We start from the raw sequence: 16563 nt of genomic DNA, 5'->3' as shown, positions 1-16563 counted from the left end.
CAGGAAGTGATGACAGTAGGATGGTAGTTGAAGTCGCTGTTGAAAGGCAAACGATGTTCAGAGTTTTCAGGTAAACGGAAATGGAAATAACAGTACTGATATAGACACTTTCAAAGTCATACACAGTTGGAGAAGACGGTTTAATACAGTACCTAGACTGAAAACGAATAGCATGCGTCTCAAATCCATTAAATAATTTCTAGTATTCATGGAAATGATAAAACATGCGACATAATTTAATACTTTAAACACACTAATCATTATAATGGCCTTATATATTGTATCTCTAATTGTAAACGGCATGCTAGATTTGAACAAGCGAAAGTCTGTTTTAGAAATATTTCTAAAAAATAAGAGGCCATATTTTATTATTGCAAGAAGCCTTTTGGGATGATGAGTTTACTGAATGTATCACAGAAAATGAGATTTGTAATGGAGACATATTTGATAGCAATGCCGTCATTAGGAGGGCTGGTGTTGATGTTTTAGTAGTGAGAGAGGTGAAAAATCAAGTGGCACATGAAATGTTTCATAAGGGTCGAATTTTACATTTAAAATAGATCTTGATGAAGAGTGGTTGATTTAATCAATATTTATGCTCCAAATCTTGTGCGAGTAAGGTATACCTTTTAATGAGATCAAACACATATTTGCATAACAATACTAGCGATAACACTATCTTGGTTGGTGAGTTCAATAACGCTTTATCTGGAATTGATCGACATAACAAAACCTTAACAGGGCTTTCTAAAATTAGTTATGATAGAAATACAAAACGACACACATTGTCGCATTTAACCTACTCGACACACTATTGACATTCGGTCCCAGACTATTTGGAATCAGGTCACAATTAGTACTTCGAGTTCAGTACCCACCATTGTAGTTCTAGCAGTTTTCGTCTATTTTCAGTACATTTTTCCCCTTATTTTGGTGGGGATAGAAGAGTTATATATATGCATTTCTTGTAGGGATTTAAAGGTAATTGTTTATTCTGAAGAATATGAGTTCTAGGTGTGGTTTTCTCTTTGTATTTTGGCGACAGTGACTAGTGTGTTATAAGGCTTTGGTGATGGTCCTGAAGTGAAATATGTGTTCTATTTACATGCTGCTCTGTTGACAGTCCAGCCTCTCAAACAAATGCAGGTCAACCTTTGACAAGAACTTCACCGTGATATCATCTTTGACGGTATCTTAAATTAACATATGATTGTATTGATTGTCACACAGTGGAAAGGTCAGTATTGAGAAACAAATGTAGTGAACATATAGCAAAATAAATTGTATTCTATGTCCACGTTGCTGTAAAGGACAAACTGTGCCTCAGCCAACAAAGGCGACACACTATTTGCATCCGGTTCCAGACTGTGCATCTAACTTATTTAGCATTGAACTCTATAACGCAAACCTGGGTATGGTTCCGAACTTTGACTGGATGCACAACATCATTAACACTTCGGTGCGTCAAAATGAACAAATTTGGAAAACTATTAACTTACTTTTCTATGCAAGATTAGTTTGGAAAATGGGATTATTTGAGTTAGAGGTTATGCGAACTATGATAAATTGAATATTTATGCTGCCGAGTGGTCTAAAGCGCTGTCCGTCACTGATCACTGCCATCTCACCTCTGTCTGCGTGGGTTCGAGTCTCGGGCTCGTCAAATGTAGATACGTGAGAAAGCTTGCCGGTAGCTTCTCGTGGGTCGGTGGTTCTTTCCGGGGTTTTCCCGGTTCTTCCTCCACCATTGATACTGGCCGCCATGTATAGCCTATCTTGTGCTGAAAAATGGCGTTAAACCCTATAACAACAACAACAATATTTATGCTGATTTTCACAAGCCATTGACCATCAAATATATGGTCTGCATATTTTAAAATATTATATTTCATTATTTTGAGGACTACATTTTGTGAGAAAACACATACAAGCCTGGACGTTGTATAATAAGATGTTTTGGCTTTTATAATTCTTTTGCTTTGTGCTTTTATAATCTAAATAAGAACGGTTGTGGTGAACACACCATTTCTTGACACTACAATACATTGGAGACATCTAGTAGCTGAAGAAGGCGTGAGCTGTCCATATATTCCATTTTATTTGGTCTTTACCCTTGATACGTTACAGTATGACAGTGGAGATCTGATTTTAATCATGCTGAGTTAGGCTTGTCTCTTTTTCTTTCTTGACGATAAATTTACTCTTACTATTATTATTAATATTATCATTATTAAAACTGCTAGGAGTAGCAGTAGTTCATATGTCAGTTCCAGTAGTAGGTAATTATTTACTGGTCAATTTGAATCGATCAGGGCTTTAGGGCGGGATGCTAGATAGTAAATATGCTAGAGCTGAATTTGCATCAGATAACTCCTGAAAGCGTAGTCAACATGATAAAACCTTGCCTATTAGCTTCGTGATCTGTAGATTTCCCACCATGAGGCACACTAGTTTCTGGATACTGTAGGCATGTCTACTTCATTTGTTTCATAATTATCATCATGGTTGCCTGTCGTTTCGCCAAATATTACAGATTGCTTAGCGATTGCTGCTGTTATATTTCTTATCACGTTATACTTTATAGACGAGTGTGTCCTAAGTAAAAATGAACTTGATGAACTTTGGTAAATTATTATTTTAACTTACCATACTGCCAATGTTCATTTCCCAATCAGTTGGTAATAAGAATGCACATTCATAGAAATCAGTATAGAGCATAGCAACTGTTTAACCTCAACAATTTTTGCTGAAATCATATTGTCAAACTGTATATTGAAGTGTCCAAGAGGATAGTAAGATATGTTTTCTTTTATAATTTCCGAATTATGCATTTTACATTGGTTCAATAGATTTTTATAATGATAACACACACGTTGACCATGCGAAGTTCGTGGCTTCGATCGCCCCTTTGGCCATACTTATTTTATTTTCTCATACGTCTCTTTCATTTCTATTCTGCAGCACAAATTTCAATTTCCATTTGTAAAGGCACAAAATCTGTACCTAGTTATCTCGTAAAACTATATTATTCAATTCTAAAAGCTGCGTTAGTCTGCTACCCAAAACCTGATTCAGAGGACCATCTAAGATATATATGAGACCTGCAAGTGGAAGTGAGACATCCACGACTAACCAAGAGCCACCTTGGTATGTGTCTTATCTTCGTTCTCTCCAAAAGCTCGAGGAGTAATTTATGACTTTACTTAAAACAACACGCAATGTGTTAACGTTAGCACATTCGGCAATTATGAAAAGACCAATATTTGTTATAATATGGGAGTTATGCATTTTACATTATTTCCATATATTTTATACTATTAACATACACGTTGGCAATGCTTTTACGTACCCTAATTGTGTGGTTCCTTTTGCTAATCATTCATTGTGTGAAAGTATGTACTCCATCTGTATTTCTAGATTGTGTAGGAGGATTTTGATTAGCAAGTGGCCGCATAGCTCAGTTGGTTAGAGCGTCGTGCTAATAACGCGAAGGTCGTGGGTTCGATCCCCCCTGTGGCCAATAGTTTTCATTTTCGTTACTATTTTCCTCTCTATTTCTTTATTTACCTTTATTTTTTCTCCTTCTCTTTCATTTCTTATCTGGAGTAACGAAATAAAGTCTGTGCTATTATTTTTTAAAAGTTTAACAATTCAATATCAAAACTTTATGTTACCAAAATCATGATTCAATATACGTTATATTTGAGATCTAGAAGGTGAAGTGAAAGATCCACAATCAGCTGAAGCACACTTTGGTATGTGTCTTATCTTCGTTATAGCAGTGAGCACGAGGAGTAATTCATAAGTTTACCTTAAACCTAATATAGAAAGCTATCAGTTAGAACTTTAGGCAAACATGAAAATAAATAATAAACATATTTTGGGGTATTGCACAGTAATAAAGTAAAGGTGTGTTCTCGATGTCTAGATCCGAGCCAGCTTATGAAAAGGTGACTGGATTTTGTGTGCTATAAGTGTGGGGAGAAGAGCCATGTAGCTATGAATAGCAAACGGCAAAGATTTGACAGTTGTGGAAGGTTTTCTTTATGTGTCAATGAAGGATATGCGACAAATGCCACAAGGAAGCCCAAACATGTACATGTTACAGAGAGGACATTGTGGAAGTGAATCCGCAGATTGGTGATGCTAAGAGGGAGGAACAATCATTGGAGTTACAGCTTGCCGAAGATGATGAAGAAGACGTTGAGAATTAAATACAGGATAATTATAGTGAAGAAAGAGGGGAGGAAACTGTGGGAAGCAGAGTCGATAAGACCGAACAAGAAATAGAATCGGAGGAAGAACGAAACAACAGGCGTACTGTTAGTGATAGATCGGTGACGGATCCAGGAAGTGATGACAGTAGGATGGTAGTTGAAGTCGCTGTTGAAAGGCAAACGATGTTCAGAGTTTTCAGGTAAACGGAAATGGAAATAACAGTACTGATATAGACACTTTCAAAGTCATACACAGTTGGAGAAGACGGTTTAATACAGTACCTAGACTGAAAACGAATAGCATGCGTCTCAAATCCATTAAATAATTTCTAGTATTCATGGAAATGATAAAACATGCGACATAATTTAATACTTTAAACACACTAATCATTATAATGGCCTTATATATTGTATCTCTAATTGTAAACGGCATGCTAGATTTGAACAAGCGAAAGTCTGTTTTAGAAATATTTCTAAAAAATAAGAGGCCATATTTTATTATTGCAAGAAGCCTTTTGGGATGATGAGTTTACTGAATGTATCACAGAAAATGAGATTTGTAATGGTGACATATTTGATAGCAATGCCGTCATTAGGAGGGCTGGTGTTGATGTTTTAGTAGTGAGAGAGGTGAAAAATCAAGTGGCACATGAAATGTTTCATAAGGGTAGAATTTTACATTTAAAATAGATCTTGATGAAGAGTGGTTGATTTAATCAATATTTATGCTCCAAATCTTGTGCGAGTAAGGTATACCTTTTAATGAGATCAAACACATATTTGCATAACAATACTAGCGATAACACTATCTTGGTTGGTGAGTTCAATAACGCTTTATCTGGAATTGATCGACATAACAAAACCTTAACAGGGCTTTCTAAAATTAGTTATGATAGAAATACAAAACGACACACATTGTCGCATTTAACCTACTCGACACACTATTGACATTCGGTCCCAGACTATTTGGAATCAGGTCACAATTAGTACTTCGAGTTCAGTACCCACCATTGTAGTTCTAGCAGTTTTCGTCTATTTTCAGTACATTTTTTCCTCTTATTTTGGTGGGGATAGAAGAGTTATATATATGCATTTCTTGTAGGGATTTAAAGGTAATTGTTTATTCTGAAGAATATGAGTTCTAGGTGTGGTTTTCTCTTTGTATTTTGGCGACAGTGACTAGTGTGTTATAAGGCTTTGGTGATGGTCCTGAAGTGAAATATGTGTTCTATTTACATGCTGCTCTGTTGACAGTCCAGCCTCTCAAACAAATGCAGGTCAACCTTTGACAAGAACTTCACCGTGATATCATCTTTGACGGTATCTTAAATTAACATATGATTGTATTGATTGTCACACAGTGGAAAGGTCAGTATTGAGAAATAAATGTAGTGGACATATAGCAAAATAAATTGTATTCTATGTCCACGTTGCTGTAAAGGACAAACTGTGCCTCAGCCAACAAAGGCGACACACTATTTGCATCCGGTTCCAGACTGTGCATCTAACTTATTTAGCATTGAACTCTATAACGCAAACCTGGGTATGGTTCCGAACTTTGACTGGATGCACAACATCATTAACACTTCGGTGCGTCAAAATGAACAAATTTGGAAAACTATTAACTTACTTTTCTATGCAAGATTAGTTTGGAAAATGGGATTATTTGAGTTAGAGGTTATGCGAACTATGATAAATTGAATATTTATGCTGCCGAGTGGTCTAAAGCGCTGTCCGTCACTGATCACTGCCATCTCACCTCTGTCTGCGTGGGTTCGAGTCTCGGGCTCGTCAAATGTAGATACGTGAGAAAGCTTGCCGGTAGCTTCTTGTGGGTCGGTGGTTCTTTCCGGGGTTTTCCCGGTTCTTCCTCCACCATTAATACTGGCCGCCATGTATAGCCTCTCTTGTGCTGAAAAATGGCGTTAAACCCTATAACAACAACAACAATATTTATGCTGATTTTCACAAGCCATTGACCATCAAATATATGGTCTGCATATTTTAAAATATTATATTTCATTATTTTGAGGACTACATTTTGTGAGAAAACACATACAAGCCTGGACGTTGTATAATAAGATGTTTTGGCTTTTATAATTCTTTTGCTTTGTGCTTTTATAATCTAAATAAGAACGGTTGTGGTGAACACACCATTTCTTGACACTACAATACATTGGAGACATCTAGTAGCTGAAGAAGGCGTGAGCTGTCCATATATTCCATTTTATTTGGTCTTTACCCTTGATACGTTACAGTATGACAGTGGAGATCTGATTTTAATCATGCTGAGTTAGGCTTGTCTCTTTTTCTTTCTTGACGATAAATTTACTCTTACTATTATTATTAATATTATCATTATTAAAACTGCTAGGAGTAGCAGTAGTTCATATGTCAGTTCCAGTAGTAGGTAATTATTTACTGGTCAATTTGAATCGATCAGGGCTTTAGGGCGGGATGCTAGATAGTAAATATGCTAGAGCTGAATTTGCATCAGATAACTCCTGAAAGCGTAGTCAACATGATAAAACCTTGCCTATTAGCTTCGTGATCTGTAGATTTCCCACCATGAGGCACACTAGTTTCTGGATACTGTAGGCATGTCTACTTCATTTGTTTCATAATTATCATCATGGTTGCCTGTCGTTTCGCCAAATATTACAGATTGCTTAGCGATTGCTGCTGTTATATTTCTTATCACGTTATACTTTATAGACGAGTGTGTCCTAAGTAAAAATGAACTTGATGAACTTTGGTAAATTATTATTTTAACTTACCATACTGCCAATGTTCATTTCCCAATCAGTTGGTAATAAGAATGCACATTCATAGAAATCAGTATAGAGCATAGCAACTGTTTAACCTCAACAATTTTTGCTGAAATCATATTGTCAAACTGTATATTGAAGTGTCCAAGAGGATAGTAAGATATGTTTTCTTTTATAATTTCCGAATTATGCATTTTACATTGGTTCAATAGATTTTTATAATGATAACACACACGTTGACCATGCGAAGTTCGTGGCTTCGATCGCCCCTTTGGCCATACTTATTTTATTTTCTCATACGTCTCTTTCATTTCTATTCTGCAGCACAAATTTCAATTTCCATTTGTAAAGGCACAAAATCTGTACCTAGTTATCTCGTAAAACTATATTATTCAATTCTAAAAGCTGCGTTAGTCTGCTACCCAAAACCTGATTCAGAGGACCATCTAAGATATATATGAGACCTGCAAGTGGAAGTGAGACATCCACGACTAACCAAGAGCCACCTTGGTATGTGTCTTATCTTCGTTCTCTCCAAAAGCTCGAGGAGTAATTTATGACTTTACTTAAAACAACACGCAATGTGTTAACGTTAGCACATTCGGCAATTATGAAAAGACCAATATTTGTTATAATATGGGAGTTATGCATTTTACATTATTTCCATATATTTTATACTATTAACATACACGTTGGCAATGCTTTTACGTACCCTAATTGTGTGGTTCCTTTTGCTAATCATTCATTGTGTGAAAGTATGTACTCCATCTGTATTTCTAGATTGTGTAGGAGGATTTTGATTAGCAAGTGGCCGCATAGCTCAGTTGGTTAGAGCGTCGTGCTAATAACGCGAAGGTCGTGGGTTCGATCCCCCCTGTGGCCAATAGTTTTCATTTTCGTTACTATTTTCCTCTCTATTTCTTTATTTACCTTTATTTTTTCTCCTTCTCTTTCATTTCTTATCTGGAGTAACGAAATAAAGTCTGTGCTATTATTTTTTAAAAGTTTAACAATTCAATATCAAAACTTTATGTTACCAAAATCATGATTCAATATACGTTATATTTGAGATCTAGAAGGTGAAGTGAAAGATCCACAATCAGCTGAAGCACACTTTGGTATGTGTCTTATCTTCGTTATAGCAGTGAGCACGAGGAGTAATTCATAAGTTTACCTTAAACCTAATATAGAAAGCTATCAGTTAGAACTTTAGGCAAACATGAAAATAAATAATAAACATATTTTGGGGTATTGCACAGTAATAAAGTAAAGGTGTGTTCTCGATGTCTAGATCCGAGCCAGCTTATGAAAAGGTGACTGGATTTTGTGTGCTATAAGTGTGGGGAGAAGAGCCATGTAGCTATGAATAGCAAACGGCAAAGATTTGACAGTTGTGGAAGGTTTTCTTTATGTGTCAATGAAGGATATGCGACAAATGCCACAAGGAAGCCCAAACATGTACATGTTACAGAGAGGACATTGTGGAAGTGAATCCGCAGATTGGTGATGCTAAGAGGGAGGAACAATCATTGGAGTTACAGCTTGCCGAAGATGATGAAGAAGACGTTGAGAATTAAATACAGGATAATTATAGTGAAGAAAGAGGGGAGGAAACTGTGGGAAGCAGAGTCGATAAGACCGAACAAGAAATAGAATCGGAGGAAGAACGAAACAACAGGCGTACTGTTAGTGATAGATCGGTGACGGATCCAGGAAGTGATGACAGTAGGATGGTAGTTGAAGTCGCTGTTGAAAGGCAAACGATGTTCAGAGTTTTCAGGTAAACGGAAATGGAAATAACAGTACTGATATAGACACTTTCAAAGTCATACACAGTTGGAGAAGACGGTTTAATACAGTACCTAGACTGAAAACGAATAGCATGCGTCTCAAATCCATTAAATAATTTCTAGTATTCATGGAAATGATAAAACATGCGACATAATTTAATACTTTAAACACACTAATCATTATAATGGCCTTATATATTGTATCTCTAATTGTAAACGGCATGCTAGATTTGAACAAGCGAAAGTCTGTTTTAGAAATATTTCTAAAAAATAAGAGGCCATATTTTATTATTGCAAGAAGCCTTTTGGGATGATGAGTTTACTGAATGTATCACAGAAAATGAGATTTGTAATGGTGACATATTTGATAGCAATGCCGTCATTAGGAGGGCTGGTGTTGATGTTTTAGTAGTGAGAGAGGTGAAAAATCAAGTGGCACATGAAATGTTTCATAAGGGTAGAATTTTACATTTAAAATAGATCTTGATGAAGAGTGGTTGATTTAATCAATATTTATGCTCCAAATCTTGTGCGAGTAAGGTATACCTTTTAATGAGATCAAACACATATTTGCATAACAATACTAGCGATAACACTATCTTGGTTGGTGAGTTCAATAACGCTTTATCTGGAATTGATCGACATAACAAAACCTTAACAGGGCTTTCTAAAATTAGTTATGATAGAAATACAAAACGACACACATTGTCGCATTTAACCTACTCGACACACTATTGACATTCGGTCCCAGACTATTTGGAATCAGGTCACAATTAGTACTTCGAGTTCAGTACCCACCATTGTAGTTCTAGCAGTTTTCGTCTATTTTCAGTACATTTTTTCCTCTTATTTTGGTGGGGATAGAAGAGTTATATATATGCATTTCTTGTAGGGATTTAAAGGTAATTGTTTATTCTGAAGAATATGAGTTCTAGGTGTGGTTTTCTCTTTGTATTTTGGCGACAGTGACTAGTGTGTTATAAGGCTTTGGTGATGGTCCTGAAGTGAAATATGTGTTCTATTTACATGCTGCTCTGTTGACAGTCCAGCCTCTCAAACAAATGCAGGTCAACCTTTGACAAGAACTTCACCGTGATATCATCTTTGACGGTATCTTAAATTAACATATGATTGTATTGATTGTCACACAGTGGAAAGGTCAGTATTGAGAAATAAATGTAGTGGACATATAGCAAAATAAATTGTATTCTATGTCCACGTTGCTGTAAAGGACAAACTGTGCCTCAGCCAACAAAGGCGACACACTATTTGCATCCGGTTCCAGACTGTGCATCTAACTTATTTAGCATTGAACTCTATAACGCAAACCTGGGTATGGTTCCGAACTTTGACTGGATGCACAACATCATTAACACTTCGGTGCGTCAAAATGAACAAATTTGGAAAACTATTAACTTACTTTTCTATGCAAGATTAGTTTGGAAAATGGGATTATTTGAGTTAGAGGTTATGCGAACTATGATAAATTGAATATTTATGCTGCCGAGTGGTCTAAAGCGCTGTCCGTCACTGATCACTGCCATCTCACCTCTGTCTGCGTGGGTTCGAGTCTCGGGCTCGTCAAATGTAGATACGTGAGAAAGCTTGCCGGTAGCTTCTTGTGGGTCGGTGGTTCTTTCCGGGGTTTTCCCGGTTCTTCCTCCACCATTAATACTGGCCGCCATGTATAGCCTCTCTTGTGCTGAAAAATGGCGTTAAACCCTATAACAACAACAACAATATTTATGCTGATTTTCACAAGCCATTGACCATCAAATATATGGTCTGCATATTTTAAAATATTATATTTCATTATTTTGAGGACTACATTTTGTGAGAAAACACATACAAGCCTGGCCGTTGTATAATAAGATGTTTTGGCTTTTATAATTCTTTTGCTTTGTGCTTTTATAATCTAAATAAGAACGGTTGTGGTGAACACACCATTTCTTGACACTACAATACATTGGAGACATCTAGTAGCTGAAGAAGGCGTGAGCAGTCCATATATTCCATTTTATTTGGTCTTTACCCTTGATACGTTACAGTATGACAGTGGAGATCTGATTTTAATCATGCTGAGTTAGGCTTGTCTCTTTTTCTTTCTTGACGATAAATTTACTCTTACTATTATTATTAATATTATCATTATTAAAACTGCTAGGAGTAGCAGTAGTTCATATGTCAGTTCCAGTAGTAGGTAATTATTTACTGGTCAATTTGAATCGATCAGGGCTTTAGGGCGGGATGCTAGATAGTAAATATGCTAGAGCTGAATTTGCATCAGATAACTCCTGAAAGCGTAGTCAACATGATAAAACCTTGCCTATTAGCTTCGTGATCTGTTGATTTCCCACCATGAGGCACACTAGTTTCTGGATACTGTAGGCATGTCTACTTCATTTGTTTCATAATTATCATCATGGTTGCCTGTCGTTTCGCCAAATATTACAGATTGCTTAGCGATTGCTGCTGTTATATTTCTTATCACGTTATACTTTATAGACGAGTGTGTCCTAAGTAAAAATGAACTTGATGAACTTTGGTAAATTATTATTTTAACTTACTATACTGCCAATGTTCATTTCCCAATCAGTTGGTAATAAGAATGCACATTCATAGAAATCAGTATAGAGCATAGCAACTGTTTAACCTCAACAATTTTTGCTGAAATCATATTGTCAAACTGTATATTGAAGTGTCCAAGAGGATAGTAAGATATGTTTTCTTTTATAATTTCCGAATTATGCATTTTACATTGGTTCAATAGATTTTTATAATGATAACACACACGTTGACCATGCGAAGTTCGTGGCTTCGATCGCCCCTTTGGCCATACTTATTTTATTTTCTCATACGTCTCTTTCATTTCTATTCTGCAGCACAAATTTCAATTTCCATTTGTAAAGGCACAAAATCTGTACCTAGTTATCTCGTAAAACTATATTATTCAATTCTAAAAGCTGCGTTAGTCTGCTACCCAAAACCTGATTCAGAGGACCATCTAAGATATATATGAGACCTGCAAGTGGAAGTGAGACATCCACGACTAACCAAGAGCCACCTTGGTATGTGTCTTATCTTCGTTCTCTCCAAAAGCTCGAGGAGTAATTTATGACTTTACTTAAAACAACACGCAATGTGTTAACGTTAGCACATTCGGCAATTATGAAAAGACCAATATTTGTTATAATATGGGAGTTATGCATTTTACATTATTTCCATATATTTTATACTATTAACATACACGTTGGCAATGCTTTTACGTACCCTAATTGTGTGGTTCCTTTTGCTAATCATTCATTGTGTGAAAGTATGTACTCCATCTGTATTTCTAGATTGTGTAGGAGGATTTTGATTAGCAAGTGGCCGCATAGCTCAGTTGGTTAGAGCGTCGTGCTAATAACGCGAAGGTCGTGGGTCCGATCCCCCCTGTGGCCAATAGTTTTCATTTTCGTTACTATTTTCCTCTCTATTTCTTTATTTACCTTTATTTTTTCTCCTTCTCTTTCATTTCTTATCTGGAGTAACGAAATAAAGTCTGTGCTATTATTTTTTAAACGTTTAACAATTCAATATCAAAACTTTATGTTACCAAAATCATGATTCAATATACGTTATATTTGAGATCTAGAAGGTGAAGTGAAAGATCCACAATCAGCTGAAGCACACTTTGGTATGTGTCTTATCTTCGTTATAGCAGTGAGCACGAGGAGTAATTCATAAGTTTACCTTAAACCTAATATAGAAAGCTATCAGTTAGAACTTTAGGCAAACATGAAAATAAATAATAAACATATTTTGGGGTATTGCACAGTAATAAAGTAAAGGTGTGTTCTCGATGTCTAGATCCGAGCCAGCTTATGAAAAGGTGACTGGATTTTGTGTGCTATAAGTGTGGGGAGAAGAGCCATGTAGCTATGAATAGCAAACGGCAAAGATTTGACAGTTGTGGAAGGTTTTCTTTATGTGTCAATGAAGGATATGCGACAAATGCCACAAGGAAGCCCAAACATGTACATGTTACAGAGAGGACATTGTGGAAGTGAATCCGCAGATTGGTGATGCTAAGAGGGAGGAACAATCATTGGAGTTACAGCTTGCCGAAGATGATGAAGAAGACGTTGAGAATTAAATACAGGATAATTATAGTGAAGAAAGAGGGGAGGAAACTGTGGGAAGCAGAGTCGATAAGACCGAACAAGAAATAGAATCGGAGGAAGAACGAAACAACAGGCGTACTGTTAGTGATAGATCGGTGACGGATCCAGGAAGTGATGACAGTAGGATGGTAGTTGAAGTCGCTGTTGAAAGGCAAACGATGTTCAGAGTTTTCAGGTAAACGGAAATGGAAATAACAGTACTGATATAGACACTTTCAAAGTCATACACAGTTGGAGAAGACGGTTTAATACAGTACCTAGACTGAAAACGAATAGCATGCGTCTCAAATCCATTAAATAATTTCTAGTATTCATGGAAATGATAAAACATGCGACATAATTTAATACTTTAAACACACTAATCATTATAATGGCCTTATATATTGTATCTCTAATTGTAAACGGCATGCTAGATTTGAATAAGCGAAAGTCTGTTTTAGAAATATTTCTAAAAAATAAGAGGCCATATTTTATTATTGCAAGAAGCCTTTTGGGATGATGAGTTTACTGAATGTATCACAGAAAATGAGATTTGTAATGGTGACATATTTGATAGCAATGCCGTCATTAGGAGGGCTGGTGTTGATGTTTTAGTAGTGAGAGAGGTGAAAAATCAAGTGGCACATGAAATGTTTCATAAGGGTAGAATTTTACATTTAAAATAGATCTTGATGAAGAGTGGTTGATTTAATCAATATTTATGCTCCAAATCTTGTGCGAGTAAGGTATACCTTTTAATGAGATCAAACACATATTTGCATAACAATACTAGCGATAACACTATCTTGGTTGGTGAGTTCAATAACGCTTTATCTGGAATTGATCGACATAACAAAACCTTAACAGGGCTTTCTAAAATTAGTTATGATAGAAATACAAAACGACACACATTGTCGCATTTAACCTACTCGACACACTATTGACATTCGGTCCCAGACTATTTGGAATCAGGTCACAATTAGTACTTCGAGTTCAGTACCCACAATTGTAGTTCTAGCAGTTTTCGTCTATTTTCAGTACATTTTTTCCTCTTATTTTGGTGGGGATAGAAGAGTTATATATATGCATTTCTTGTAGGGATTTAAAGGTAATTGTTTATTCTGAAGAATATGAGTTCTAGGTGTGGTTTTCTCTTTGTATTTTGGCGACAGTGACTAGTGTGTTATAAGGCTTTGGTGATGGTCCTGAAGTGAAATATGTGTTCTATTTACATGCTGCTCTGTTGACAGTCCAGCCTCTCAAACAAATGCAGGTCAACCTTTGACAAGAACTGCACCGTGATATCATCTTTGACGGTATCTTAAATTAACATATGATTGTATTGATTGTCACACAGTGGAAAGGTCAGTATTGAGAAACAAATGTAGTGAACATATAGCAAAATAAATTGTATTCTATGTCCACGTTGCTGTAAAGGACAAACTGTGCCTCAGCCAACAAAGGCGACACACTATTTGCATCCGGTTCCAGACTGTGCATCTAACTTATTTAGCATTGAACTCTATAACGCAAACCTGGGTATGGTTCCGAACTTTGACTGGATGCACAACATCATTAACACTTCGGTGCGTCAAAATGAACAAATTTGGAAAACTATTAACTTACTTTTCTATGCAAGATTAGTTTGGAAAATGGGATTATTTGAGTTAGAGGTTATGCGAACTATGATAAATTGAATATTTATGCTGCCGAGTGGTCTAAAGCGCTGTCCGTCACTGATCACTGTCATCTCACCTCTGTCTGCGTGGGTTCGAGTCTCGGGCTCGTCAAATGTAGATACGTGAGAAAGCTTGCCGGTAGCTTCTTGTGGGTCGGTGGTTCTTTCCGGGGTTTTCCCGGTTCTTCCTCCACCATTAATACTGGCCGCCATGTATAGCCTCTCTTGTGCTGAAAAATGGCGTTAAACCCTATAACAACAACAACAATATTTATGCTGATTTTCACAAGCCATTGACCATCTAATATATGGTCTGCATATTTCAAAATATTATATTTCATTATTTTGAGGACTACATTTTGTGAGAAAACACATACAAGCCTGGACGTTGTATAATAAGATGTTTTGGCTTTTACAATTCTTTTGCTTTGTGCTTTTATAATCTAAATAAGAACGGTTGTGGTGAACACACCATTTCTTGACACTACAATACATTGGAGACATCTAGTAGCTGAAGAAGGCGTGAGCTGTCCATATATTCCATTTTATTTGGTCTTTACCCTTGATACGTTACAGTATGACAGTGGAGATCTGATTTTAATCATGCTGAGTTAGGCTTGTCTCTTTTTCTTTCTTGACGATAAATTTACTCTTACTATTATTATTAATATTATCATTATTAAAACTGCTAGGAGTAGCAGTAGTTCATATGTCAGTTCCAGTAGTAGGTAATTATTTACTGGTCAATTTGAATCGATCAGGGCTTTAGGGCGGGATGCTAGATAGTAAATATGCTAGAGCTGAATTTGCATAGATAACTCCTGAAAGCGTAGTCAACATGATAAAACCTTGCCTATTAGCTTCGTGATCTGTAGATTTCCCACCATGAGGCACACTAGTTTCTGGATACTGTAGGCATGTCTACTTCATTTGTTTCATAATTATCATCATGGTTGCCTGTCGTTTCGCCAAATATTACAGATTGCTTAGCGATTGCTGCTGTTATATTTCTTATCACGTTATACTTTATAGACGAGTGTGTCCTAAGTAAAAATGAACTTGATGAACTTTGGTAAATTATTATTTTAACTTACTATACTGCCAATGTTCATTTCCCAATCAGTTGGTAATAAGAATGCACATTCATAGAAATCAGTATAGAGCATAGCAACTGTTTAACCTCAACAATTTTTGCTGAAATCATATTGTCAAACTGTATATTGAAGTGTCCAAGAGGATAGTAAGATATGTTTTCTTTTATAATTTCCGAATTATGCATTTTACATTGGTTCAATAGATTTTTATAATGATAACACACACGTTGACCATGCGAAGTTCGTGGCTTCGATCGCCCCTTTGGCCATACTTATTTTATTTTCTCATACGTCTCTTTCATTTCTATTCTGCAGCACAAATTTCAATTTCCATTTGTAAAGGCACAAAATCTGTACCTAGTTATCTCGTAAAACTATATTATTCAATTCTAAAAGCTGCGTTAGTCTGCTACCCAAAACCTGATTCAGAGGACCATCTAAGATATATATGAGACCTGCAAGTGGAAGTGAGACATCCACGACTAACCAAGAGCCACCTTGGTATGTGTCTTATCTTCGTTCTCTCCAAAAGCTCGAGGAGTAATTTATGACTTTACTTAAAACAACACGCAATGTGTTAACGTTAGCACATTCGGCAATTATGAAAAGACCAATATTTGTTATAATATGGGAGTTATGCATTTTACATTATTTCCATATATTTTATACTATTAACATACACGTTGGCAATGCTTTTACGTACCCTAATTGTGTGGTTCCTTTTGCTAATCATTCATTGTGTGAAAGTATGTACTCCATCTGTATTTCTAGATTGTGTAGGAGGATTTTGATTAGCAAGTGGCCGCATAGCTCAGTTGGTTAGAGCGTCGTGCTAATAACGCGAAGGTCGTGGGTTCGATCCCCCCTGTGGCCA

At 36.3% G+C, this 16563-nt stretch overlaps 4 non-coding genes across 4 annotated transcripts; all 4 read left to right on the top strand.

Moving 5' to 3' along the window:
• The first annotated feature begins 3446 nt into the window (after positions 1-3446).
• Positions 3447-3520, top strand: Trnai-aau (transfer RNA isoleucine (anticodon AAU)). Its single transcript has one exon. It is a non-coding gene; the product is annotated as a tRNA-Ile (tRNA).
• Positions 3521-7794: 4274 nt separating this feature from the next.
• Trnai-aau (transfer RNA isoleucine (anticodon AAU)) lies at positions 7795-7868 on the top strand. The gene has a single exon. It is a non-coding gene; the product is annotated as a tRNA-Ile (tRNA).
• Positions 7869-12142: 4274 nt separating this feature from the next.
• Trnai-aau (transfer RNA isoleucine (anticodon AAU)) lies at positions 12143-12216 on the top strand. The gene has a single exon. It is a non-coding gene; the product is annotated as a tRNA-Ile (tRNA).
• Positions 12217-16489: 4273 nt separating this feature from the next.
• On the top strand, positions 16490-16563 carry Trnai-aau (transfer RNA isoleucine (anticodon AAU)). The gene has a single exon. It is a non-coding gene; the product is annotated as a tRNA-Ile (tRNA).

Source organism: Sinohyriopsis cumingii, unplaced genomic scaffold (genome assembly GCF_028554795.1).
Source record: "Sinohyriopsis cumingii isolate HCF-2022 unplaced genomic scaffold, ASM2855479v2 utg002228l, whole genome shotgun sequence".
Taxonomy (NCBI): domain Eukaryota; kingdom Metazoa; phylum Mollusca; class Bivalvia; order Unionida; family Unionidae; genus Sinohyriopsis; species Sinohyriopsis cumingii.
The sequence above is the reverse complement of the archived record's forward strand: the minus strand, read 5'-3'. Positions and strand labels throughout refer to the sequence as shown.